Here is a 25,955-nt window from a genome sequence, read left to right as displayed (position 1 = left end):
TTTTGATAGCCGGGCACCATCAGCTTTCTTCACCACATTTGCTTATGCACCCATTTGTCTTCAGTGATCCGTTCTACTCTGGTGGGCTTCTAAGACTGTACCTCTTAAGGGAGTGAAAGCCTCATCTTTCTCTCATGAATGGTTTGGTGGTTTTGAACTGATGACTTTATGGTTAGCAGCCCAATGAGTAACCAATTAACCCCCCAGGGCTCCTCAAATGAAAAGAGACTCAGGTATGCTCAGGGTCTTTGTATACTTGGAGGCAACAGGAAATCAACTTCCCTGTCTTTCCACAGACTAATTAGTGCATGTTTGGAAAGGCTGGGTCAGACTAAACGTGCAATCGGTAGGGCGGCTGCTGCTATTACAAATACTGGAATGGAGAGCAAGGAGGAGCAGGGACTGGGTTCCTCCGTTACCTCTCTGACAAGGCTGTTCCCTAAATTGCTTGGGCCGAGATGTTGGCCTGATCTGCCCAAGAGGCAGGATTTTCTCAGACCTCTCTGGGGCTTCTGCCAAGATGGTGCATGGAGGTCTGGTAGAGAAGGCAGCGTCAGAGGTAGGGTCCTCATGGTCCCGAGGCAGAGGAGACCCTGAAGCAGTGATTGAAAAGACTTCCAGAGGTCAGGCGTCGGGGTGATCATGGGAGTGCAGGCAGTGGTGAGGCCCTGGGTAGACCCTCGCTGCACAGGTTGAGGGACGTGGGCAAGTCTTTGCCCTCTTCTATCTGCTTCCAGCCCAATCTAATGCTAAGTCTGGAATATAGTACATTCAAAAGAAAACTGGATTGCTTGACCAAGTCAGACAACATAGGGAAGGCCCTAGGATAATGGTTGCTGAATGCCTACCCGGAAGAGCACTCAACGCACATGTCGATCCTGGCTCACACTGACCATTGCTGACTGACGTGCCACCCACATCGGTTCACTTATGTCTATCCCCAGGACTCAGGCCTCTATCACCTCTCACCTCAATACCACAGTAGTCCCTTACTGTGTGGAAGTCGGACTTTAATGTTGTTTTAAATCAAATGAGGTAATTTATGTGAAATGTAGTAAATGACATTACCCAAAGCAGCTTGGCTCTTTCCCTGCCTCCACCATCTAGTGAGGCTCGCTTTGATTCTTCGAACGCTGAGCTGGCTTCTTTTCCCTGTGCGCCCTCAGTATCCACCTCACACTCTCTGCCTGGCACTTCTCATGATGGTGGTGACTCCTTTTTTTAAATCATTTTACTGGGGGCTCATACAACTCTTACCACAATCCATCCAGCCATCCATTGTGTCAAGCACATTTGTACACTCCTTGCCCTCATCATTCTAAAACCCTTGCTCTGGTGGTGATACTTGCCTATGACACATGCCTTCACTCTGGCCCTCTTCCCTTGCTGGTGGGCCTGGCTCCTGCCTTAGTCCCAGGGACACAGGCTGCACACAGTGGGGTTTGTTGACAGGCATCTTCTATGTGGGAGAGGAGAAGTAGGGCTGGTGCTCATTCCTGGTGCAGGCTTGACATCTGTCCAATCTGACTGAGCATAAGGTCACACTTTGGATCTGCAGGTTGAGAGGGAGGGGATTCAAGGCAGAACCTGGAAGGGTGTGGAGTCGCAATGTTAGTAGCAACTAAAACCACGAATAATCATTAAAAAACAAACCAGTTTTAGTCAAATCGATGCTAAATGATGCCTCTCCCGCAAGTCTCAGAGGAGAACCCCACGTGGTTTTCACGCCCTGATAGCAATGGTGGGTAAGTATTTCACTGTAACTGCCAAGTTGGTGATTCACACCCACCAGCCATTTTCAGGAGGAAGATGAGACTACCGCATTACTGTAAATATTTACAGTTTTGGAAGCCCCACATAGGGTTGCTATGAATCAAAGTTGCCTTGAAGGCACTAGGTTGGGTTGTTTTGGGGGTGGGGTGGGGGTGGTGATCTTTTGAAAGAAGATGACCAGGCCTGTCTTTTTGCTTCTTCTTTTATAAAAATCATTTGATTGGGGGCTCTTATAGCTCTTATAACAATCCATACATCCATTGTGTCAAGCACATTTGTACATATATTGCCCTCATCCTTTACAAAACATTTTCTTTCTACTGAGCCCTTGGTATCAGCTCCTCATTTTTTTTCTCCCTCCCCCACCCTTCCTCCCTCATGAACCCTTCATAATTTATAAATTATTACTTTCATATCTTACACCAACTGTTGTCTCCCTTCACCCACTTTTCTATTGTTTGTCCCCCTGGGGGAAGTTTATACATTGATGGTTGTGATCATTTTCTCCTTTCTCCTCTCTCCTTCCCCCTCCCCTCATGATATAGTTACTCTCATTATTGGCCCTGAGGGGTTTATCTGTCCTGGATTCCCTGTGACAAGAGTTCTTATCTGTACCAGTGTACATGCTCTGGTCTAGCCGGATATGTAAGGTAGCACTAGGGTCATGCTAGTGGGGAGGGGGAAGCATTAAAGAACTAGAGGAATGTTGTGTGTTTTGTCAATGCTATACTGCACCCTGGCTGGCTCGTCCCTTCCTGTGACCCTTCTGGGAGGAGATGTCCAATTGTCTACAGGTGGGCTTTGGGTCTCCACTCTGACTCTCCTCGTTCACATCCATATGATTCTTTGTTCTGGATTTTCTCATGACTGGGCCTTTCTTTCGAGATGCCTCTGGGTAGAGTCACCCCTCCAACCTTTCTATGATAGCTGCAGTCTTAATTTATTTTGCCCACCCAGGGCTTCCCCAGCTACCTCGGGGCTAAATGCTCACTTGTTACCTGCAGAAAGCCCCGTTTAAAGTTGTAGACGTGCAAGGTCAGGTGGCTCTAGTCCCTTCCAGAAGTCATGGGGCAGCAGGAGCATAGCCAGGACCCATGTCCAAGGCCTTCGCTTTGGTCCTCACCTTTCCTGCTTAGTCCTGCTCAAATAGAAAGGCAAAGAGGGAGGAAAGAAAGATAGCTGTCCCCACTGCCAAACACTGAGCTCTCGGATGTCGGCTCTGTAATTCAGACTGCCATGTTGCCTAAGATGTAGATGAGATGCCTTTGTATTCCACACTGTCAGAAGATGCTTTATAGGAAAGCAGCAAAACTACAGTCAGACCCAGGAAAGTACTTGCTGGTTACAGGGGATGAAATACTGTCTTGAACAGTTCAGATGAGGCGGAGCTAAAAAGTAAGGTGTGAACCAGGCCCTACTAGCCAGTCATCTAATTCTCCATGAAGTCCTCATCCCCCCCCCCCACATAGAACACCATTTAATGATATTAATTACATTAATGATGTTGTGCAGCCACCACCCATAATCATTGCCAAATTTCCCATTACCATAAAGAAACACTTGCTAAACAAACCCCCCCCATCCCCCACCTTCCTGCCTCCTGATAATCATTAAGTCACTAATGAGAGCTGGTCTTCATACATGTGCATAGTCTTACTCTTTCATATAAATGAGATCACATCATATTTGTCCTTTCAAGATTGACCTATTTCACTTGTGACATACCTCGAAAAGAATGAGGTGGGGGGGATGCTGGCTAGGCATCAAGCCTTCTGGGACCTATGCTCCCTGGAGCCATAGCAGAAGTTCAGGAGGCTCAGAGCACACCTGGGGCCAGAGAGAACATTGGCAAACTTTTCCAGTGGCCTCAGCCTATCTCTGAGGACCTAGCCTCTGGGTATGGTCTCCCATGGGTTCAGGCTCATCACTGTGGGTGATTGGAGTGAGGCCACTCCCAAATGAACCACTGGCCTCTCAGGAACCCTTCCCAGGAGAACCCCTGACCCCAGACCCCCACTTTCCAGTCCTTCTCTCCCAGGAAGCCATTCCCTCCTGAGTTAGAGCCTAGGTTGCTGAGCTGAGGCTACTGAGACTCAGGGGACCAGGAAAAGCCTCGAGAAACCCACTGGGACCCAATCCTCCCAGAGCCTGTTGCCAGGCCCCCATTCTGAGACTGGAGTCAAACTCCCTGCACTGCTGGAGGGGGGGCTTTCCCACAGGCCTGTGAACGATCTGAGTATAAAATGAAATGCTCAGCTTGTTGAAGACGGCACAATGATCTACAAGGAGTGAGCTACAAAGCTTCCTCATCGCATGGTGAATTATTTGGATTCCCAAGCAGAAGAAGGAAGATTGCCCTTCCTGGGGGACTGTGTTAGTCTGGATGACTAGAGAAACAAATCCAGGGAGACTCAGATGTGTATAAGAAAGAGCTTTATATTCAAGAGCAATTGAATATTGAGAAAACATCCCAGCCCAGTCCAGATCAAGTCCATGAGTCTGATTTTAGCTCATATCTCTTATACAAATCTCTAAATTCCTGTTCAGAACTCATGAAACACATGCAGTGACGCCGAATGCAGGAAGATCACAGACCAGTGGGTGGAAGGTTTTGTGGATTCTGTGGCAGTGGAAGCATCTAAGCGCTGGCAGGGGTCTCCATGTGGCTCGTCTGGCTCTAGGGCTCTAGCGTAGCTTTATGTGTTTTGTCAGCAAAAATGCCTTGCAGGGAGTGAGCGTGCGTCCGTCTCCAGCGAGCTGTTTATCTCCTTCATGCCTCCAAATGAGTTCATCAAGCTGTGACCTGATTGACACACTAAACTCCACCCCTTCACTCTTAAGTATCAAATTGACAACAGATTATGTAACTACCACAGGGACATTGATGCAAGAAAGAAGCTCTTGTCCTCTGTTTAATCCACCTCATCTTGGTCGTTGCATAATTGGAATTCATTCACTCACTTCTTTAGTGAGTACCAGCTCTGTGCAAGGCTTGTGTGAGGGGCTGGGATATAGTACTGAATGAGAGGTAAAACGTCCCTGATTTCAAGGGGCCAACAGTCCCGTCATAAATCATAGTCTATATAAAAAAGAAACATAAATAACACACAGGAGTTATCGGGACTAAGATGACAGCAAACAGAATGATTTTACTGAAATCAATGGGGTACTATCTTAGTGTCTTAGTATTACCATAACAGAAATGCCGCAAATGGGTGGCTTTAAAGAAATGAAACAAAAAAAATCCACTGACATCAGACCAATTCCGATTCACAGTGACCCTATAGGGTAGAATAAAACTACTCCAAATGTCTCTGGGATTGTAGGTCTTTTTTTTTTTTTTCCCAGACACCAACAATCATTTATTTGTTCACAGTTGTGCAAATTTTTTTTGAGTATAATTTCTTTTTTTTTAAATCATTTTATTAGGGGCTCATAGAACCCTTATCACAATCCATACATACATCAATTGTGTACAGCACATTTGTACATTCATTGCCCTCATCATTCTCAAAACATTTCCTCTCCACTTAAACCCCCGGCATTAGGTCCTTATTTTCCCCTCCCTCCCTGCTCCCCCCTCCCTCATGAACCCTTGATAATTTATAAATTATTATTTGTCATATCTTGCATTTGTAGGTCTTTATGGGAGGAGACAGCCTCATCTTTCTCCTGCAGAGCAGCTGATGAGTTTGAATCACCAGCAATTGTGGTTAGTAGATCAGTGTTTAACCTGTTGTGCTACCAGGGCTCCTTGGTTTTAAAGAACAGACATTTGTTTTCTCACAGCTCAGGTGTGGGGCCTGGATTCATAGCACGAGCCCCGCCAGAAAGCTCTACCTGCTTGCTATAGGGGATAATGGTTGTCTCTGAGCTTCTGTAGCCCCATATTCCCTCATTCCTTGGCAATATTCCCAGGGTATTTATCTTCCTGTTTGTGCTTCCTTCTGTGTCTAAACAGCTCTTTTAAATAATAGTTTAGTGTGTTTAGCAATTCCCATTCAGCAATTTCTATACAAATTATTCAGTGACATTGGTCACATTCTTCAAAATGTATGCACTTTCTCTTTATTTCCATTCTGGTTGCTCCGTTTCCATTAGTCTACTTTCATAATCTTCTTTTTATAACTCAGAAGGGACTAGGTTTAGGACAATCATCTAGCCTCATTAACATAATAAAGAAAAGCCTATATTCCCAGAGGAAATTACATCCACAGGTATTGGCAGTAGAATTCCAACACATACGTTAAGGGGTACAATTCATCCATAAGAGGTAAACAGGACAATCAGGTAAGACCACCCTGAGCTAGAAACTTTTCCACAGAGGCCTGATGGATGGAAAGCAATCAAAGCAGGAAGTATGTGCAGTGTGCAGCTATTCAGACAGTCAAAGATGCTGATGCCTAGGGTTTGAACACTAGAAAATGTACTAGAAGCCAGGTCATTGGGACTCCATCAGACTGGGCCTGGTGGGTCCTAGGTGTGGATGGGTTCTTATTGTAATTGTTGGAAAACATTAGAACATTTAGCCAGGATTCATTGTGATCGACATTGTAGTTGGAGAACAATTTTCTAGAGGTTACAAGAAGAATAGATTAGAGAGGCAAGTGGAGTTGGAAGAAACCTGCTGGGGTAGGAAAATGTTGTAGGGGACTTCCAGGGAAGCCCTAAGGCTTGGCAGGTAAACTGAACAAGGCTTCGGCTTCCATTTCAGCAAGCTAACAAAGGGCGTCCTACACAGGCATTTGTACCTGGGTTTACCTGGCATTTTAATTAGCCGTCTGTAGCATTCTCTAGCACTCTAAGGGTCAGTTATTTTTTTAAAGTTCTGACTACATAGTATATTGGAAAGAGTGAGCAGGGACCAGAACCATGAGTGAGTTCATCTCTGGCCAGAGAGGGAAGCCAAGGCCTGGCAGTGAGGCAGTGGATACCACTGGGTGCACAGTAGGCTGAGCCCTACCACAACCCCAAACAAAGCCCCCAAACTCAGTGCCATCCAGTCAATGCTGACTCATAGTGACCCTCTCGGACAGGGTAGAAGTGCCCCTGACAGGTAGAATTACAGTTTCTGTAACTCTACGGGTTGTTGAATGCCTTTGCATACTAAAAAAATGCAGAAAAATACAAATAAATATCTTTCTGGTATTCTCTTCTTTCAGTCAAAAATCCATCTGACATCAACAATGATATCCCTGGTTCCACATCCTCTGCTGAAACTGGTCTAACCCTCTGGCAGCTCTCTGTTCATGTATTGCTACAACGTTGTTAGATCTTCAGCAAACTTGTATTTGCAGGTGATATTGTTCTATCATGTGAGCATTCCGATGGGTCACCACTTTTCTTTGAGATGGGTTCAAATGTGGACCTCTTCCAGTCAGGTGGCCAGATAGCTCGCTTCCAAATTTCTCGGCATAGACTAATGTGTGCTCCAATAGCTTATTGAAGCATTTCAGTTGGTATTCTATCAATTCCTAGGGCTTTGTTCTTGGCTAATGCTTTCAGTGCAACTTGGACTTCTTTCTTCAGTACCATTGGTTCTTGATCATCTTGTCAGCATAGATTGGTGGTTTAAACTCATCCACATTGGCATTGGAAGAAATCCTTGTTGATCTACTTCTAAAGAAACAGACATTAAAATCCCTATGGCACCTCGCCCCACCCCCTACCTAGTCCCAGGGGGACCAACAACAGAAAACATGGAGAAAGGGAGACAGTGGTTGGTGCAAGATATGAAAATAATAAAAATTTATAATTTATCAAGGGGTCAAGAGGGTGGCAGGGAGGGAGGGAAAAAAGAGGAGTTGCTATCAAGGGATCAATAAAAGTAAATGCTTAGAAAATAATGATGGCAACATATGTACAAATTGCTTGATACAATTGATATATGGATTGTTATAAGAGTTGTAGGTGCCCCCAATAAAATGACGGTTTAATAATAAAATAAATAATAAATAAATAACCCTATGGAACATCTAAATCCCAAAGGACATTTTAGATATCTGTTCTCATTTTATTTACAGGTATGCAGTTGTTTGCAGACTAGCATTTAGAAAGTTAAAATATTTCAAGCCTCATAAAGATAAGACTCAAAGGAATATTCATATGTAGAGACAAATAAGAACTGAAGTAAATAGATTTCTCCTTTGACTCATGCTTTTTAAATTATTCATTTTAACAAGCTACATTTTCATAAAAATTAAAATCCTCACACATACACTTATTTGATGAATAATATTATATATTAGAGATTAACTAGGATACAGAAGAAAAATCATTAAAGTGTGCAATTACATTTAAAAAATTCTAAATATACTTTCTACAAAACAAGTTTCAAAGATCTGTTACCTCTTGAAATGGTTGAATGTAGACCAGTTCCTTTTGGTACAGTGACTCTGTATTCTTCCCATCTTCTTTTGATGCTTCCTGCATCATTCAATATTTTGCCCATAGAATCAATGTTTTGCCCAATATTGCCCTTGAGACTTGAATTTTTTCTTCAGTTCTTTCAGCTTAAGATATGCTAACATGTTCTTCCTTTTTGGTTTTATAACTCTAGGTTTTGCATGTTTTGTTATAATTCTTTACTTTGTCTTCATGACTCTACAATCAAGAGAATTTTCTGATTCTCTTCTGATATCCACTTTGACCTTTTTTTCCCCCTGTCTTTTTAATGACCTTTTGCTTTCTTCATGCATGATGTTCTTCATGTCATCCTACAGCTCATGCACCTTATCTGCATGGTCCCACCCAATCATTGTGTGGAACTCACAAAGACGATAGCTAGAAGGGTAATATTAACTAATTCAATACACTGCCACACCAGCCACAAAATATTACCATTTCAACATGCAATCAATATAAAATTGTTAATAAGCGATTTGAAATCATTTACTTCAGTTAAATCTTCAAAATCTAGTGTGTGACTTACATTTACAACATTTCTCAATTCAGACCAGCTACCTTGAAATCATTCCTTATTTACCATTGATACAGTTCCCATTTTTAAAATAACTGCTTCTCTATAAATTTTTCAATTTATCTTTGAAACTTCTTATATAGAAAGTACATTTAAAATTTTTAAAATGCAATTGCATACTTTTAAAACAATTTTTCTTCAATATCTTAATCTCCAATATAAACAATATTGATTAACCCAATAAGTTTATATGTGAAGATTCTAATTTTCATGAAATGTACCCTACTAAAATGAATCATTTAAAAAGTATAAGTTAAAGAAGAAATTTATTTACTTAAGTTACTGTTTGTTTCTAAACATGCATATTCCTTTGAATCTCTTTTTTTTTTGCATCTCCCCCCGCCCCCTCTGGCCCCCCCCCACTTTGAATCTTATTTTTATGAGGCTTGACATATTTTAACTCTCTAAATGCTAGTCTGCAAACAACTGCACACCTGCCAATCAAATCAGAACAGATATCTAAAACATCATTTGAGATTTAGATGTTCCATAGGGTGTTTAATGGCTGGGTTTTTAGGAGCAGATCAATAGGATTTCTTCCAAGGCAAATGTGGATGAGTCTGAGCCCCCAACCTATCATTTGTATTAGGAGCACCGGTGGCATTGTAGGTTTTGCAAGGCCAGCATTTCAAACCCATTAGCCATTCTGTGGGAGAAAGATGAGATTTTCTGCTCCCATAAAGATTTACAGCTTTGGAAACCCAGAAGGGTAGTTCTACTCTGTCCTGTAGGATCCCTGAGAAGCAACTCAATGGCAGTGAGTTTTGGCAGTGAGTGATCCACAGACCTTTGTGGGGGGAGGTCAGATGCGCAGGCATTCCCCCACTGAGGGCAATCAGTTGCCAGGCTGCTGTCTCATCCCTCCACAGGGGTGGGCCTGCTCCCTGCCTCTGGGGACAATGGACAGGCTCCTGTAGGAGGAGTTCACATCCTACTGATAATGGTCTCTAACAGTTGGGCCAGGGACAGGCCAAACCTGCTGTCCCTCTTCCTACTGCATGTATGCCCCTAGATCACCCCCTCATTACTGTGTAACCTATAGTGCAGCCCCTTCCTGTGACGTATGTCTCTACCTGTAATTAGTGGGCTGGCTTGCCCCCAAAAGGTATATAGGTGTGAGTCAGCAATATAGATCCTCTCTGACTCTGAGCTCCTTGCTGCTCACTCCCTGGTCACTCCCCTCTCCCTGTTCCCTTATCCTCCTTCCCTTCCCCCTCTCTCCATGTGGACCACCAAGCTGGGCTGAGGTGAGCAATGGTACCATGTAACATGCCTGACTGTATTATTGTATTAGCTCTCATGCTCTTGATGACTTTAATATAATGCTTATATATCTTAACCGTACAATTGTGCATTACTGAACCCAGAAATTGTACTTACTGAACCAGTGAGTTCAAGCAGCGGGTGGGGGCTGGTCCCTTTACCCCCCACAAGCGCCAATTTTTTATTTAATACTACAGACCTTTCTTTCAAAGCACCTCAGAATAGGTCCAAACCACCACCTTTTCCCATGAGCAGTTGAATGCTTAACTCTTTGTGTCACTTAGGAACTCAATGCCTGATGCCTTAAAGGTGTCCAAAATCATTTGCAGCATAGTTAATTGAGGTATGTCTGGGAGCTCAATGTCTCTCCTCTGGTCAGGAAAAGCCAGCGTCCTTCAACAAATAATACAATGTAGGGACTAGCGTGCCCCTATCAATTTGTGCTGGGGCTTTGTTTGGGCTTTGGGCCTATGGAAACTAGGTGTATCATCACTACCTGTGCTCTGCCCGTGTGCCCTCACACTTCCCACTTGAGCGTACATCAGCCTGACTTCCCAGGGCCAGCCCTGTGTTCTTTTGCCTAGGGCTTGCTCTGCTTCCCATCTGGCAAGCACCATGGGGACCTGGAAGTGGCAGAGAATTAATGGCCCCTGGAAACAGACCTTAACCAATGACTGACTGAATTGGGAGATAAATACCCAACCTCCTCACACGTCAAATGAAAGGGTTTGAGTTGTGAGTTCTACACTGGCTCAGAGTTGCCTTCAGTAGGAACTGGCTTCATGACAGACTTTTAAAATTTTGTTTTGTTTTTTCATCGTTTTATTAGGGGCTCAAAAGCTCTCATCACAATCCATACATGCATCAATTGTGTAAAGCACATTTGTACAATCATTGCCATCATCATCCTCAAAACATTTGCTCTCCACTTAAGCACCCGGCATCAGGTCCTCATTTTTTCCCCTGTCTCCCCGCTCCCCCCTCCCTCATGAGCCCTCGATAATTGATAAATTATTATTTTGTCATATCTTTCCCTGTCCGACGTCTCCCTTCACCCATTTTTCTGTTGTCTGTCCCCCAGGGAGGAGGTCACATGTAGATCCTTGTAATCTTTCCAACCCACTCTCCCTCTACCCTCCCAGTATCGCTACTCACACAACTGGTCCTGAAGGGATCATCCGCCCTGGATTCCCTGTGCTTCCAGTTCCTATCTGTACCAGTGCACATCCTCTGGTCTAGCCAGACTTGCAAGGTAGAATTCGGATCATGATAGTGGGGTGGCGAGGAAGCATTTAGGAACTAGAGGAAATTTGTATTTTTCATGGTTGCTACATCGCACCCTGACTGGCTCCTCTCCTCCCGGAGACCCCTCTGCAAGGGGATCTCCAGTGGCCTACTGATGGGCTTTGGGTCTCCACTCCGCACCCCCCCACCTCATTGACTATGGTAAGATTTTTTGTTCTGATGATGCCTTATACCTGATCCCTTCAATACCTTGTGATCGCACAGGCTGGTGTGCTTCTTCCAGGTGGGCTTTGTTGCTTTTTACTGGGCTCCTTCTGTTCTAGCTCTTCTCCCGCACTGGTACTTCGTGGGTCCACTTTCTAAGTAAGTAACTTGTACTGAGACCCTTGTCTCCGACTTTGCTTCTAAGGGAATCCAAACTAAGACATTGGAAAACATTGTATTTCAGATAATTTTCCATTATTTTTTCTTTTTGACTGTTTCAGTACAGTCATTTGGGTGGGTGAGTGGGGAGAACTGGAAATTATTATACTTTCTAGTGACTTGTTTTCCACAGGGGCTACCGAATTCGATATAGCGTCTCAAACTGTCTCAGCAAAATGGAAACATTGTAATTAACATATGAAATCCTTACTTCCAATATTATTAAATTGGTTACACTTTTACAGTGCAGAACCTATTGAAAAGGCAAATTAAAATGTTATGTGTTAATAAGCTTGGATTAAATTGGGTTTGAGAACCTGGGGAAAGGAAGTGAGTCCCACATGGATGCTACGTAAGGTTTCTAAGGAGGCGTTCTTTGCTCTTGACGGCCCTACCACTGCGATTGCTTGAGAAGTCATGGAATCTTGAGCAGAATCCCCCACCCTGAAAGTATGGCTAGATAAGTGTGTCAAGTGTATGTTTAGAGGGGGGTTTTCTGTGCTTTGTTCCCCTGACAGCAGTATGAAGTCAAGAAAGGGAAATGAAGAAAAGCCTTGAAATTAGTGGAGCAAGGCAACCTCAGCAGTCACCCACCTTCGGGAGCTTCCCACCACGTTTTGGTGCCAGGTGTCCCAAGTTTGGAGTGAGAAATCTTGGAGCTGGCTGCAGTTGTGATGTTTCATGGGAGAATGTATTATGGAAACCCTAGTCAAGGAGACTGTCAAAGAAGCCAGAAGACCGGAGAGTGGCTCTCTTTCATCAAGGTCAGCCATGGTGTCTCTGTCTTCATCTCATTCCCTTGGGCATTTCCTCTCCTTTCAAACGTGACTGTCTTCAACAGTCCCAGCAGACTTCTCTAATGGCCGCTTCTCAGATTCCCCCTTGGTCCTTGAAGTAGTTAGTTTATTGTGCCAACCTGGCTGATAAACACATGTGGGGTTAATTGAAGGACAGAGGGATAAATGTCTCAGTGAGCCTCACCTTTCTAGTTCTTGGGTCTCTTATTTTATGATGTTCGGACCAGGGTGCAGCTGTCTTAGCCTGTTCCCTGCTTCAGCTGGCAAGGCTCACTTCCTGCAAGACATCCCTGAGGAGAAGCCACATGGGCCTACCCTGATGCAGCCCTACGTGCTGAAGCAGCCATGTGGAGACCCCTGCCAGTGCTGAGATGCTTACACGTTCACTGACTCGGCTTTCCTCCCGCAGTCAGCGTCATTGCATGTGTTTTGTGAGATGGAGGAGGACTTTGTGGATTGGTGTTGGACAAATGGGTTAAAGAGTTAATATTTGACTTGTGGGCTTGGGGCAGCACTGGGTTGGGATGTTTTCTTGATGTTCACTTAACCTTTATATAAAACTCTCTCTTCTACATGAGTTTCTATGGATTTGTTTCTCTAAAGTACCAGACTAACACAGTCCTCTCTTCCATTGGTGGTCTTCCGCTTGACTCCTTTCCTAGCCCTCTACTCCCTTTAATCTATAAATTCTTCTTGGGTGACCTTTTTCACTCCTGAAATTTCCCTTCCCCCTTCCTCCTCTACTGATAGTTCCAGATCTCTCTCCTCCATCCAGATCTTTCCTCTACACCTTTATACCCAGTGCATACCAGCGACCTCTACTTGGAATGCTCTCCAGGACCCCAAGCTCAACAAATAGAAACCACGGAGAGTTTCTCTACTTTGTGTCTCATTTATTTGAGTTGGAAACTAGACAACCATCTTTGATGTATTCATTGTCTATTTTTTTAATAGTTTAATGCATTTTAATAGCAAACTTACAGGAACAGCACAGAAGACAGACAATGAAAAAACATGTACTTGCGCATGTAGGACAACTTAATTAGAAAAGTATAGTGAATGGATGCAATCTACTGTATAATAAAAATGCTACAAACACCTTTTAGTTGCCATCAATAAGAAATGTACTTGTTTAAAAAAAAATCCAAATGCTGGCATTGTCCAGAAAAATTTAACAGGTTTATTTATAATTGTTATAAAGTTGAACTGCTGAAACACGTTATTGTTATAAAATTGAACTCACTGAAACATTTGGACTTTCATTACTGTTTTATGTCCCCACTTTATATTAAAAATTCACGCACAAATGAAAATGAATAACTGCCAATACCTGATTTCTGTGCCCTATTTTTTCCCTTCGCAATCATACTTGCATACCTTTTGACCCCATGGGAAAAAACAAAAACAAAAAACTGGTAGTTCAGAACTACCAGTAACAGGAGAATTTTTTTAGAAGAATGACATGTTTCCCATCATAGTGGATTCTCAGGCATGCTCTCCATGTATGTGATGTGCTAGCTGGATGTCATTTGGCATAATTGTTACACGTTTGGCATGGATAGCACACAGGTTGGGGTCTTCAAAAAGGCCAACCAGATAGGCCTCGCTGGCCTCCTGCAAAGCACCAGTAGCTGCGCTCTGGAAGCAGAGATCGGTTTTGAAGTCGCGCAATTTCTCTCACCAGACGCTGGAAGGGGATTTTGCGAATCAGAAGTTTGTGGACTTCTGATAACGTCTAATTTCACGAAGTGCCACAGCCCCAGGCCTGCAACGATGAGGCTTCTTCACCCCTCCAGTAGAGAGCACACTCTTGTAGCCTGTTGCTTCCTGGGTGCTGCACCATAGGTTGATTTGCGGGCATCTGCTTGGTAGGAGCCATGGGAGCGACTCCTCCTCACTTACCCCCCTTCTCCTTTGGCTACAGGTGGGGCTGGCAACAACGGTTCAGCAACGGTTCGGCAGCGGCTGCGAACACAATGTCATTGTCTATTGTCATATAACAAATTACCCTAAATTTTAGTAGCATTAACACAGCAAACGTGTGTCCTCTCCCAACCTTTCTGTGGATTAGGAATCTGGGAGGGACTTAGTTGAGTGGCTCTGGTTCAGGGCATCTCATGAAATGGCAGTCAAAATGTCAGGTGGGACAGCTGGGGCAGTGCAAGCCTGTCAGAGAATATGGTCCCTGGGCAGTGTTCTACTCCAGGCCTTCGATTCAGCCCCAAACTGATGGAGAAAACCCAAGGTCATTGGGAGGTCTCTGGGAGGTAGTGCTCTGACGTGTCTAGGATAAGGAATGAGGACCAGCTGGATTTTCCTAATGGCATTTCAACTGAAGAGAGATGCCATCAGAGTTCTGTGTGAGACAGTCCCTCAGGGGGGTTTGTAAAGAAAGGGTTGAAGGGGGACAGGACAGGAAGCAAATTGCAGTGGTTCAGGTGCGAGTCATTGTGGCTAGCAGCCCAGCTGAAGAAGAGGAGGTGATCTTGGAAGGAGGGAGGGCAGTTGATGAGAAGTCCCTCTCCCCATGGTAAGCCCAGACCCTGGCTGGAGCCAAGGCTTCAAGATTGTGCCCAACTCCCTGCCCTTGCTCCCCGAAACAACACCACCAACTCCTGACCTAGAGGTTTTGAAGCTGAGCCTTGTGTCTGGCGTCTTTCTGGCCAAAAAGCTGAGTGAAAGGCCTGAATAAAATGAATGCAGAACAGCCTGAAAGCCTGACTGAGTATGTTTAAGGGATTTTTTTTCTATTGTAATTATATATATAAAAGCAACCAACACACACACACACAGTAAATATATATTGTATAATAATAAATATTAAAAGCCTGTCATTTCAACCATTTTTATATGTACAATTTAGCAACATTCATTATAATCACATTTATAACCATTATTGCTATCTAGTTCCTGAAATTTTACACCCTCCTCAAACGATATTCAGTACCCTTTCAACAGTAATTCTTTATTCCCTCTGCCCCTAGCCCTTGGTAACCACTCACAAAATTTGCTCTCTATACATTTGCCCATTCTAAATACTTCATATGAAAACAGGTTTTTCACAAAAGTAAATATTGCTACTATGATTCCAGTTCGATGCACAGAGTTATAAAACATATTTAAATAAAACATTTAAACTGTGTTCAGTTCTCTGTGTAATAAACTTGTTTTCTAAAAGTCACTGCCACCAAATTAATTATGATTCCTAGTGACCAAATCAGTCAGAGTAGAACTGCCCCTTTGGGTTTCTGACTCTTTAAATCTTTATAAGTGTAGACAGCCTCATCTTTCTCCCTCTGAGCAGCTGGTGGGTTTAAACCGCTGACCTTGTGGTTAGCAGCTCAATGTGTGACCCACTACACCACCAGAGATCCTTACACTGTGTTGGAATAAACTCAATGATAGTGGATTTAGTTTTTAATGAGAATAAAACACTCAGTATCATTAAAATCCAAAGCTACTGCCATTGAGCCAAATCTGACTCACAGCAATCATATATAGGATTTGAGACTGCAGGTATTTAAGGGAGCAGACACCTTCCTCTTTCTCCTGAGGAGCAGCTGGTGGATTTGAACCACCAACTTTGGGATGAGCTCAATGCCTAACCCAATGTGGCAACAGGCCACATTGAAGGTGAACAACCTTCAAAAAGGAGGACACTTTTTGTGCCAGGGGAAAAAAATGATTTTGAGATCAAGGTGGATACCAAAATTTTTAAGCAAAGGTCAAGTGGATATCTTCCCAAATCATTGAAACTGTGCAGCACAGTTTCATGATGGGAATGTTGTCCCATATAAGACAATAGGTTTTAGATGGAGCAAACCTTGTCAGGGAAGTTGGGAAGATCTCGGGGATGAGCCACGAGTGAGACTGTCATCTTCAACTACTGAAGAAATTGTGACTGGTGTCCAGTTACAGACTTGTGGAAGCCCATAGCATTAGCTCATTCATGCTATAGCCATTAACACTGGGATCTCATATTGTTTGGCGTTTTCAATTTTAAGGGAACATATTGGCCTCAGCAAGTTTTTAGTTCAGTGGGTGCCCAAAGCATTGCACAAAGAACTATGAGTCTTGTAAGCAAGATTGAAGCTAATGAAGACAATTTTGTGGGACAATTCATAGATGAGAATGAGTCTTAGATTTACCAATATGATCCTGAAAGTAAGGACCAATCAAAATCATGGCTTCCAAGAGGATTTAGTAGGTCAGTTAAATTCAAGGTAGAGGTGCTGTCTCAGAAAGTTATGGTGATTATTTTGTTTTGTTTTTTAATTCCACGTGGTAATATTCAGTCCCTGGAGAAGGATGTCATGCTTGGTAGAGGGGAGCCAAAAAAGAGGAAGACCTTGAATTTGATGGACTGCCTGGTATAGTGGCTGTAATAGTAGGCACAAATATCAGACTGTGAAGATAGTGCAGGCCTGGGCAGTGTTTCGTTCTGTTGTACATAAGGGTGTTCTGATTCGGAACTGACCTGAGGACATCTAACTAACAAAAACAATCATCTTGATAGATTTAGTCACGAGACAATCATAGGGAAAAAGTTTTAAGAAACTTAAAATCTGCATTGTGGAAAAACAGTCAGGAAAATAATGTCAAGGGTAACAAGTGTTGCCTATGAGAATTTATTGGGAAACCTTACCTCCTCTACCCTACGATCCTGATCTTGCCCCTTCAGATTCTGTTTTGGTCCCCAAACATTTCAAGGTCAAAAAAACACTTCAAAGGAATACAGTTGGACTCCCCCAATGATGCCCAAACTGTCTTTTGGTCATGGTGTAAATTAAAGAGTACAGATTCCTTTGGGGAAGGGTAAGAGAGATGGAAACACCACCTTCCAAAGTATGGAGACCTCGATAGAGGACGTGTCAAAAAACAATCACTTCACATCTTGGTATTTTTGCTTAATATAGGTGTGTTAGTCTGGATAAATTAGAGAAGCAAATCCACAGGAACTCATATGTATATAAGAGAGAGTTTTATATAAAGGATAAGTGTACATTAAGAAAGTATCCCAGCCCAGTGCTGTCCAAACTCATATGTCCGACATTAGCCCACATGTCTGACACCAGTCTATAGAATCCTCCTCCATCTCACAAAACACATGCAGGGACGCGGACTGCAGGAGGAAAGCCAATCAGTGGGTGTGTAAACATCTCAGCGCTGGCAGGGGTCTCCACACCGCTGCTCCAGCACCCAGGGCTACATCAGGGTAGGTCCATGTGGCTTCTCTTCAGGGATGTCTCGCAGGAAGTGTGCCTTGCTGGCTGAAGCAGGGAACTGGCTAAAGCAGCTGCACATTGGTCCAAACATCACAAAGCAAGAGACCCGAGAACTAGAACTGTGAGGCTCACCGAGCCATTTATCCTTCTGTCCTTCAATGAACCCCACATGTGTTTATCGGCCAGGTTGGCACAATAAACCTTAACTATCTTAATAGATTTCTGTGATTTTGAAGTAATGCTTTACTTAACTTCCTATAAGTGGGATCATAGAGTAGCTGTCCTTCTGTGGCTGACTTATTTTGCTCAGCATTATTTGTTTATACCACACTGGGACTCCTCTCAACAGTTAGCTGGATCCAATTCATAATGCATCATTATCAGGATTTTTGATGTGTCTAAGTTTCCAAAGTAGTACAAATGTTTGCTTTTGTTTTTTTTTTTTATCATTTTATTGGGGACTCATGCAGCTCTTATCACAATGCATACATCCATCCATTGTGTCAAGCACATTTGTACATATGTTGCCATCATTTCCAAACATTTTCTTTTCTCCTCATTTTTTTCTCTCTCTACCTCATAAACCCTTACAAATTCATAAAAAAATTTTTTTCATGTCTTACACTGAGTGATGTCTCCTCACCCACTTTTCTGTTTCCATCCCCCTGGGAGGGGGTTATATGCAGATCATTGTGATCGGTTCCCCCTTTCTCCCCCCACCTTCCCCTTACTCTCCTGGTATCACTACTCTCATTATTGGTCCAGAGGGGTTTATTTGTCCTGGATCCCCTGTGTTTCCAGGTCTTTCTTTACCAGTGTGCTTGCTCTGGTCTAACCAGATTTGTAAGGTAGAATTGGGGTCATGCTTAACTACTAACCTAACAGTTGGTGGTCTGAAGCCACCCACCAGTGTTGAGGAACAAAAACCTGATGATCTGCCTCCATGTACATTACAGTCCAAAAAATCCTGTTCTTTGCATGGTGGAGAGTCAAAATGGACTCAGTGGGTTTGGGTTTGGGTCCATAGTCCTCTAGAGCTCTTTTACAGGGTTTTCTATTACTCTTAGGTTTAATTGAAGCTTCCTAATTGGCTTCGTGACTTGCCCCATCTGTCCCTACCTTTTCTCAGCCCCTTAGAATGAGTCAGTAGTCTACCCCTTCCATCCTCCAGAAGGACAGACTGAGGCTAGAACAACAGTCTTAGAGGGCAGGGGCTATTGACTCATTTGCTGGAGTTTCCTGGCGCTCAGAGTAAGTGTCCTCTGGCGAATCTCTAGAACTAGGAACTCTGAGCACCTAGCAGTGGGCGAAGGATGGGGGCAAGGGAAGGTAAGGGGACCAGAATCTTCTGAAGCTGGCATACATACACACCACTCCTGCTCCCTTCCAGAGATACGAACGTCACATCTTAAAATGCAGAAGTGGCACTTATGTGGGCCTAGAGATGGGCAGTGCAGGGAGTTGGGAGACCTGGGCCTCTCCCTTGAGCCTGACCTCTGGCAATTGAGGCTGATCCTCACCACCGGGTACCTTTCATGTACTTAAACTGTTGAAGAAAAAGATGGAAATTCAGATTTTGGTGGGAACCAGCTTGATGGCAGTGAGTTTGGTTTAAGTTTGTTGAGTGATCTATTTTAAATTATAAGCACCATGGAAGCCAAATGAAACTGCCACTGAACTAGACTGGACTTGGGACCATTGTTTACCAACCTGGGACAAGAAAAATCTCTGCTATTTTGTGCTGTGGTTATCATCCTCCTTACACATTGGAATCATCTGGAGAGCTACAGAAACAGCTGACCCCTGCTCCTTCCAACAAGTCTGATTTACTAGTTGAGGCAGGTATTTGGGTGAAAATGAGGCACCAGCAGAAGGGCTGATATTTGGGCTTACTGTCTGGCCAGCTGAGCCACGAGGGTAAGTTTTATCATACCTTTGGGGCTCTTCTTAGAGATCCAACCAATGGGCCTTGTAGGTGGTGTGGAAGGATTTATTTAAGTAAAGAGGTTGGCACATAAAAGGTGTCCAATAATTGGTAGCTGCTTTTGATCTAGGAACTTGAGTCTGTACTTAGGAAGCAGGCCCATTTCCTTTCAGGGAGGCATGAACATGATCTGAGGTTTAGATACTTTCAGAAGGCTTGAGTTTGAGTCCCAGCTCTGCTTCTGAACAGCTGTCTAGAGCAGTTGGTTCCCTGGCCTGAACTTTAGTGTTCTCTTATTTCCTTAAGAACACACTGGCCAGGACTTCCTTTTCATTGCAAATGGGGAAAAAAATCACCCAAAATATATGGGGGAGGACATTGAGTTTCCACATGCATTGAAACCTGAAATCCTACAAGTCTAATATCTGCAATAATGTAGATATGATTAACCCTATTTGACTGATGAGAAAATTGAGTGTCAGGTAATATGACTCTCCCAGGTCACACAGTGCAGGACAAGCAGAGCTAGTTTGGGAACCCGGGCCCCAAGTGTATATCATTCCTAAGATTAGGATCGGAGCTGCTTCGGAAGATTGGGAAATTAAAAAAAGATAGGCGTTTAGTCCAAAAGAAAGCAAACAAAAAAAAAAACTATCCATTGCCACTGAGTCAATTTGAATTCTCCTTAGGCTTCTGAGACTGTAAATATTTACAGGAGCAGACAGCCTCAGGCTCTCCCACAGAGCAGTTGTTGAGTTTGAACCACAGACCTTGCCTTAGCAGTCCAATGCTAAATCGACAATGCCACACCACCATCAACAGCCACCAAGTTAAATCTGAGTGTAGTGACCCTCTAGGGCAGAGCAGAACTGCTCCTTAGGGTTTCTGAGGCTGTAAATGTTTACCAGAGGAGATAGCCTCACTTTTCTCCCCAGGAGCATTTGCTGGGCTTGAACTGCTGACCTTGGGGTTAGAAACCCAGCTCAGAACACACTATGCCACCAGGGCTCCTTTTATAGTCTCTTGGTGGTGCACATGGTTAAGTGCTTGCCTACTAGCCAAAATGCTGGTAGTTTAAACCCATCTAGTGGTACCTCAAGATAGATCTGGTGATCCGTTTCTGAAAAGTTACAGCCACATAAACCATGCAAGATAGTTCTACTCTGCAAAACTGGGGTTTTCTTTTTGTTTTGTTCGTTCGTTTGTTTTTAGGTTTATAGCTAGTGCGTAGAAGTGAAGTGGTGAAATAAAGGGCCGTGCTGCACCTATAGGGGCCCCTCTCCTCCTGGCCTCACCCCACTGTGCACGCGCGCACGCACGCACACGCACCCTGTACAAAGAACACCGGCGCGGGTGGGAGAAACCAAGGAACAAGTGGACCAATCCCCTGGGGCTAAGTCTAGCAAACTGGGGTCCCCAGGGGAATGGTCCACTTGCTCCTTGGTTTCTCCCACCCGCGCGGGATTGAAGTCTCTCCAGCCTCCCTCGCCTTTCCCCGCAACTGCGGGGCCATTCTGCCAGCAGAGCAGGGGATGGAGGGCACCGGCGGGCCGGCAGAGTCAGTGCCCGGGTCCGGCGCCAGGGGGCGGCGGTGGCAAGCACTCCGACGGGTCCTCTCCCGCGGTTCCAGCCTCCAGGTTCTGGGAAGCCCCTCTGGGGACTGCTCTCTGGGTTCCGCGCCCTGGGAACTACCCCAGGATCCCGCCTCTTACCGGTAAAATCACACCCTGACCTCCCCCCTCCCCCCCGGCCCGCCCTCCCCGGGGCCTCCGCCCCCCTCTTGCCCCTGCCCCAGCGCCTGCCCCTTGACCTTCTGATCTCATCCAGCCTCCCGCCGCCGGCCCTCCCCCATCCGGCCCGAGAGGCGGCTCCTCGGTGGGGGGCCCGACCTCGGCTCTCCGCTCCCTCCCCTGCAGCCTCCACGCTTCCTGGCCGGCTCCGCTGGCGCCACCGGATTCCGAGGCTCCGCAGCCTCTCCCTCTTTCCCTCCTGCTGTGGCGGCTTCCTTCTCCTCCCACCCCCTGTCGCTCTGGAATTCCTGGTGGCCCCAACCCCACCACCACCCCCAGCCGGGCCAACCCCAGCGTGTACGAACCCTGCCGTGGCGTGTGCAGCCCTGCGAGTGCAGCCCTGCGTGTGCACCTCTGCGTGTGCAGCCCTGTGAGTGTACCTCTGCGTGTGCAGCCCTGCTTGTGCAGCCCTGCGTGGGCACCTCTGCGTGTGCAGGCCACGCTCGTGAGCGCGGGGCTCCGCGTCATCGTGGCGGTGCCCAACCTATCTGGGGCGTTTCAGCCTGCACACGTGTGTGCGCCTGCCTTCAACTGTGTTTACACACGGGTGTATCATTTTTTGTGCACACACACACTGAGCTCTGGGGGAAACTTTTCTGAAAATCCTAGGCTGGCAGTTTAAATATAAAAAGGCTTTGTTTAATGCCAGAAGCATTTCCCCCTGCTCTGGGAGCCACCGCCTGCTCACCTGCTTCCCCTCCCCGGGAAGGCAGAGACGTCTTTGAGGGCTCAGGGGACAGGGGCTGAGGTTTCCTTTCAGTGAGGAGAGAGGGACTTTTCCCGGTCTACCCCATCCCACCCCAGCAAGCCCCACAAAGGCTTTCCCGGTTCACAAGACCCCACATTTCTGTTTCTCTCCCGGGATTGGTACTTTAAACTTTAAATCTTTCTCCACTGGAAATGTGGAGTGCTAAAAAAGATGCCACCACCATTCCGGCTGTGGAATTCAGGCTGAAATGTGGCCAGCAGGTGGGGGGAGACTGAGGAACAGTCTGGTTGGGGGAAGATGGGGGGCGGGGGGTGTCTTACCGAGTACGTAGTACATAGCAGAAATACCACAGTAGCGTCAACAGAAATGGATTCTCCGTTTAGGAAGCGATGGGTCCGAATGCAGACCCCTGGATGTAGAGGAAGGCCACTCTGACAGCTCTAGGGGAAGCACCTTGTCTGTCAGCTTCCGTTCAATCACGTCAAGCAGAAGTGTACAATTGATACCACAATCAGTTTCCGGACTTCTTTTTCTTTCTGGACTTTTATACACCGTCTCCCCTTTACCACCGCTACCCCACCACTGTATATGTGTGCACACACACTGAACCCCCATTCTACCTGCTGTCCCTATAGGCTCACCAGTCCCGGGTTTCATATACTGATACACAGAAAAACATAAAACACAACTTCAAGAGGGTGCCATCTAATTTCTTTGCTACATTTGCTATAGCACCCGTATCTCTGTGTTCCCTTCCTGAGGGTGAGTATCGAGCAGGCCCGTGATGTAAGAACTAATTGTTTGTAGGTTGGAGCTAGGATTTAGTGCGAGCAATTCCTCTTTGTTATATTAGTGAAAGATTTTTCAGATCTTTGCACATTTCGTTATAATATTTGACTCTGTCTTCTCGAGCTGCCCTTCGAAATTTTCTATTCATCTTTCTGACTTCATTTATTGCATTTGCTTTAGCTACGCTATACTTAAGAGCAAGTTTCAGAGTTTCTTCTGATCTCATTTTGATTTTGTTTTTGTCTTTAAATGACCTTTTGCTTTCTCCGTGAATTATGTCTCTGATGTCCTCCCACAAATCATCAGGTTTTCTGTCATTGGTGTTCAATTAATCAAATCCGTTCTTGAAATTCAGGTGGGATAGACTGAAGGCTCTCATGGATTTGTTTCCGTTTTCTTCAGCTTCAATCTGAACATACAAATGAGCAATTGATGGTCTGTTCCACAGTTGGCCCCTGGCCTGGTTTTAGCTGTTAATATTGAGCTTCTCCAACATCTCTTCTGAAAGATGTAGTCAATTTGATTTCTGTGAATTCCATCTGGAGGAGTCCGTGTGTATAGTTGCTGTTTGTGTTTTGAAAAATTGTTGGTTGTACAAAAATCTATCATTCGATTTCCAGCTTCATTTTTATCCCCAACACCATATTTTCCAACTACTGTTCTTCTTTTTTTTCCAAATTTTGCATTCCAATTGCCAATAATTATCAATGCATCTTGATTCCAGATTGATATTAGACTGAAGACGTTGGTAGAATTCTTCAATTTCTTCAGCACTAGCTTTGGTGGTTAGTGTATAAATTTGAGTAATAGTTGTACTGATTGGATTTCCTTTAAGGAAGATAGACATAGTCCTATTCCAGACAATATTGTACTTCACAATAGGTCTTGAGATGTTCATTCTGACAATGAATGCTATAGCATTCCTCTTAATTATATCATTCCTGACACTGTAAATCATGTGATTTTCTGATTCAAAAGGTCCAGTACCAGTCCATTTCAGCTCACTAATGCCTAGGATATTGATCTGTTTGTGTTTCATTTCATTTTGACAACTTCCATTTTTCCTCAATTCATACATCATACATTCCAAATTCTGATTAGTAGATTTTTTCCAGTTATCTTTTTTTTTACTTCATACCCCATACAAGTGTACCCCTTCAACAAATGAGGATTCTGAAGGCTCCACTCCCACCAGCTGTACTCCACCCACATCACTATGGTCAGCTCTACTTTGAAACAACGGTTTCTCATCATTCACCTTTTGAGTGCCTTCTAACCCAAGAGGCCTATCCTCTGGCACTCTCTGACAGTGTTCTGCTTCCACTCATTAGGTCTTCAGTACCTGGCAATATTTCTATTCGATGCATAAGGTTTTCAGTGGCTACCTCCTCCAAAGTAAGCCACCATTCCTGTCTTTGTAGTCTGTTCTTAGTGTAGAAGCTCCGCAGATATATGTTCACTTCGGGTGAATATATTTGACCTGCTGGCATTTGAGGTAACAGTGACATAGCTGTTAGCATCACAGTAACACAGAACTGTACGACAAACTGCCAGACATATGGTGGTATATTACAGTAGTCGGCATCACTTTCCATTTTCTCTGTCCTCCACCCCTGGAAGAGTAATGTGTTTTTCTCCCCTGTAAAAATAATGTGTTTAAAAAAAAGAAGAATGTGTTTTTGTTTCACACCCTTGCTCTGCAGCATTCACCCATTTGACCAGCTTAAACTTATCATAGAAATAGGAGCAAACCAGACACCATGAGCTCGAGTTGAATCCAAGAGCAAAGAACCCTGGGGCAGAAGACTGGAACCTGAGGAACTAGCTGCCAGGCTCATGTGCACCATCCCCAAATAAGTGACTACTCCCTACCCAAAGGCCTTTACCTCTGACTCCATTTTTGAACACCTGTTGATTGAGCATGCACCCAATGATCAGATTCCCACTCACGTGGCCCAATTCCTTGAATTCTCCAACACTGTTCATGAATAAACATAATGTCGTTTCCCACTTAAACTCCCTTAAAACCTCACCTTTTTCCTTGCTTGGTCTGCTTTGTCTTAGGGCACATTTATGTCATGTTTCTGCTTACAAGGTACCTCTCTCTCTAATAAATCTTTTTGCTTATATGATAAGTTCAGCTCTCTGCCTCTTTATTCTTAACTGGACAAAGGGAAAAAAAACAGCAGTTCAAACCCATCAGTGGCTCTGCAGGAGAAAGAGTACAATCTGCTCTCGTGAAGACTGCAGCCTAGAAAACCCTATGGGATTGTTCTACTCTGATACATGGGGTCACTATTTGACTCAAAAACATCTAACGACAACACAACAGGTTTTTACTCCCATTTTTTATAGCACCCTTGAACCAAGAATTGTTTGTCTATTTTTAAATGGTAGGGGGAAAATAAGAATATTTTGGAATATGTGAAAATTATATGAAATTCAAATTTAATATCAAGTAAAATTTTACTGAAAGACAGCTTTGTCTATTCATTTACATATCATCTGTCTGCTTTTAACCTACAAAAGCAGAGCTTGGTAGATGTGACAGAGACCAACCACATGGCTTGAAAAAGCAATAGTATTTATCTGATCCTTTCAAGCCAAAGCTTGCCAACCCCTGCTCCACACTGTCAGCTCTGTGAATGCAAATATTTTTGCCTGTTTGATCATTAGTGTGCCACAGTAGTGAAACATAGTAGATACCAAGTGCATTAGAGCTTAAATTTGTGAGCACAAAGTTTGTAAAGGTTAAAGTTTACAATGGAAGCCCGAAATCATATGAAGGGAGGCTCATTTATTTAAGCCCTGGTGGCATGGTGTGTCTGAAACCACTAGCTGCTCTTCAGGAGAAAGACGAAACTTTCAATTCCCATTAAAATGATAGTCTCAGAAACCCCCAGGGGCAGTTCTGCCCTGTCCTATAGCCTTGCTATGAATTAGAATCAACTTATTGGCAGTAAGTTTGGCTTTTTGGTTTGGTTTTTATAGTTTGTATAAATATATCCTCCATTGAATTCCTTCTGACCATTAACCAA

At 44.3% G+C, this 25,955-nt stretch overlaps 1 pseudogene; it reads right to left on the bottom strand.

Moving 5' to 3' along the window:
* Positions 1-13,963: 13,963 nt before the first annotated feature.
* LOC115870716 lies at positions 13,964-21,887 on the bottom strand (annotated as a pseudogene).
* Positions 21,888-25,955: the final 4,068 nt, after the last annotated feature.

The sequence above is a fragment of the Echinops telfairi genome, unplaced genomic scaffold (assembly GCF_000313985.2).
Source record: "Echinops telfairi isolate 266 unplaced genomic scaffold, ASM31398v2 ScPeMD7_2291;HRSCAF=2852, whole genome shotgun sequence".
Taxonomy (NCBI): domain Eukaryota; kingdom Metazoa; phylum Chordata; class Mammalia; order Afrosoricida; family Tenrecidae; genus Echinops; species Echinops telfairi.
This window is presented reverse-complemented; position numbering and strand designations above follow the sequence as displayed.